This window comes from Limulus polyphemus, unplaced genomic scaffold (assembly GCF_000517525.1).
Source record: "Limulus polyphemus unplaced genomic scaffold, Limulus_polyphemus-2.1.2 Scaffold97, whole genome shotgun sequence".
Classification (NCBI taxonomy): Eukaryota; Metazoa; Arthropoda; class Merostomata; order Xiphosura; family Limulidae; genus Limulus; species Limulus polyphemus.
In genome coordinates this window covers 202825-206053 of record NW_013665707.1, presented here as the reverse complement: position 1 = coordinate 206053, position 3229 = coordinate 202825, and positions in this window count along the sequence as shown.

The following is a 3229-nucleotide window of genomic DNA, read 5'->3' as shown; positions in this document are numbered from 1 at the left end:
ATATATATATATATATATATATATATATAATATTTATATATGTATATATTCTTTTTTGTGTGTTTATATGTGAATGTTATAAATTAATACTCTGGGATAGGTAATTCTGTCATGATCTTTGCAAAACCAACTTTAAATTTTACTATGCTTGCTATTTTTTTATTTTTTTAACAGTTTAAAAAGAAAGTGGATTAGAATTGAGTGAGGTGTTGTGTAGAAAAATCAGGGAAGGATCATCTTGACCGTTAAAAACTTGTCATGTGGAAAACATTATTGTTATTCTCATGCTTCACTTTGTACTCAGTGTACAGAGGAGAATGATCTTAACTACGGAGAATTTGTCATGTGAAAAATGTTGTTCACCTGCTACTATTTGGACTTAGTGTGCAGGGAAAGGTGATCTTGACTGTTAAAAACTTGTTAATGAGGAAAATATTGTTCACCTGCTACTCTTTAGGCTTAGTGTGCAGGGAAGGGTGATCTTAAAAACTTGCTAATGAGGAAAATGTTATTCACCTGCTACTCTTTAGGCTTAGTGTGCGGGGAAGAATTATCCTGACTGTGAAGAACTTGTCATGTGGAAAACATTATTATTGTTCATCTGCTACTCTGTGGGCTTAGTGCCTTGTAACTTCATTTTACAAAAGCCATTGTAATATATTTTGAAAACATTTTCTATGCTCCTTTTGTAAAATAAATTATGATGTGTCCTAATATCCTGGCTTGCCAATTCTAAGTTTATATTGCCAAAATATTTTACATATTGTCTGTCTTTATCTGGTGTATTCAATTCTATTTCTTATTTATGATATACATTTGAAATATCTGTACTTTTAAGAGTGCATTTATCATTTGTATTAAAGGAAAGTTTTTACATTATGCAAGTTAACACTTTTCACAGTGCTAATACTCATGTTAACATAGCTGTAACATAGGTATTTTCCAGTGTTAATACTCATGTTAACTTAGCTGTAACATAAGTAGTTTTATGTTGTACAGAGTTTCTCAAAAAACAAAAAGCTATTTTGATTGGAAAAGTATGGAAAATGTTATAGGTGACAAACACAAATTAGCCCATAATTCAACCACTTATGGGCAACAATACAATTGTTTTAGAACTAAACTTGTGACCCTTTGGTATAAGTCAGAGTGGATATGGATACAGTGTTGTAATTTATAACTAAAATGTTGACTGGAGAAGTTGTTGGTTGTAATTCACAGAAAAACGTAATGAAGAAAAATAATACATACTAAAGTCGTAAAAATCCCAATGTGGATATTTTTTGTTTTTGTGAATATGAAGGTTGTGTGGAATGGGTTTTGTTTCAGTCATTCATAAGTGTGACTTAGACTTTCAATGGTCCTATTTGTCTAAGTTATATAGTTTAAAAATTGTTATGAAAATAAAGCACAGAAAGATTTTGTGTGTTTAAAAAAAAACAATGATCTCTGACATTTCTTGTCTTATGGGTCCAAAGAAAAGTTTTGATGAAGAGAGTATTCAAAAGTAGTGGTATTAAAAGGTTTTAATGTTATAATTTGCATTATGTGATATGTTAAATCCAGAAAAATATATTGGAGAACTGGTTATTGTATTAAAATTCTCTACATCCTGTGATATGGTGAAGAAAAATATAAAAGTAGTGGTGTTGAAAATGTTTAAAAAAGTTTGTCATATCATGTGTGATATAAATATTAAGAAAAATTGAGAAACTTGTGAATGGGGTTTTTCTTCTTTTGCAGTAATGTAAGATTATATAATATTAGCCACTCTGCATTGTCAGCATTTGTGGAGTCTTATAATTCTTTTTTATTTTATTTTTAGATGATTAAGAGTAACAGTAAAGGATATGTATTACTCTGTTTTACTCTGTTGATATGCAGAGGATATTAAAGTTAAAATATATTAACATTGAGTAATGAACTGTTTTTGCATCATAACTTGAATACCTGTAAAATACATAATTTGTAAAGATTTCTACTTGGAGACACCATTTTCGTGATGCAAAAAAAAACAACTTAAAATTTAAGAAAAATTATGAAATATAAATGTTACTAGCAGATTCAGGATATGTATCCCCAAACTAAAAAAAAAAACCTAATGGTTCATTGTGTACACATTCTGTGAATGTATACAAAATAACAGTTTTACACCTGGATAAACAAACCGACCCCTAAGCAATACACAAGAAACACACCTTGTCACTCAAATGAGAAACAGGAAACTTCTCAGACTAGTATTTGAAACTGCTATAACAGTATAACTGCTGTGAAATGGGTTAGCTCCATGTCAGATTCTTTAATTAGTTTTTAAATTCCTTTAATTTTCTGATATGTTTTACTGTAAATGAAAATGTGTTCTGGTCAAGGTTTTTTTCCTATTATGATTCTTGAGTTTTTTAATTTCTAATTCCAAGAAGTATTTAATTCACCAAAATGTGTTTGTTTCCTCATCATGTGAATTGTTAAACATCTTCAAGTAATACTTGTGTGACATATGTTTGTAATCATAGTGTTGCTTGCTTTATTGTTTGAAGCTGTGATAACATTTGTAACATTATACATCTCATTAATATAACCCCCGTCAGTTCCCAGCAAGGGCCAGTGAGAGAGTCATATATTAACTGTCTGTATGTGGTGTAGCTCAGTTACTTTAAGTAGGTTTTAATAAAGCATTTTAGTTGTGAGAATTCTTAATTAATTGCCCTAAATACTATACTTTGAGTGAACAAGTAAAACTTTTAATGATTGTTTTCAGTAATTATGAATACAGTTGAGTATAAGGCAAAGGATATCAACTATGTAACTGTTCTTATGAAAGCATGTCAACGTGTGTGACAAATTAACATCTTAGTGAGATAGGCAAGGTGTTCATTTAGTCTCAGGAGCACAGTGTTATGAACAGTCTCATTAACATTGTACATTTTAGTGTACATTTTTAATGTACTTCTCCTCATTGTATTGTAACTAGTAGAAAATCTATATTATTATGCTGGATCTGAGCAGCGGTTAGGATGACAATAGTTGTACGCAGTTAAGATCCACTAGACTACAGCATTTAGGATGGAATTGGGGGCAGCAGTTAAGATTCACGAGACTAGAACAGTTAGGATGATTGTAGGAGCAGCAGTTAAGATCCACTAGACTACAGCATTTAGGATGGAATTGGGGGCAGCAGTTAAGATTCACGAGACTAGAACAGTTAGGATGATTGTAGGAGCAGCAGTTA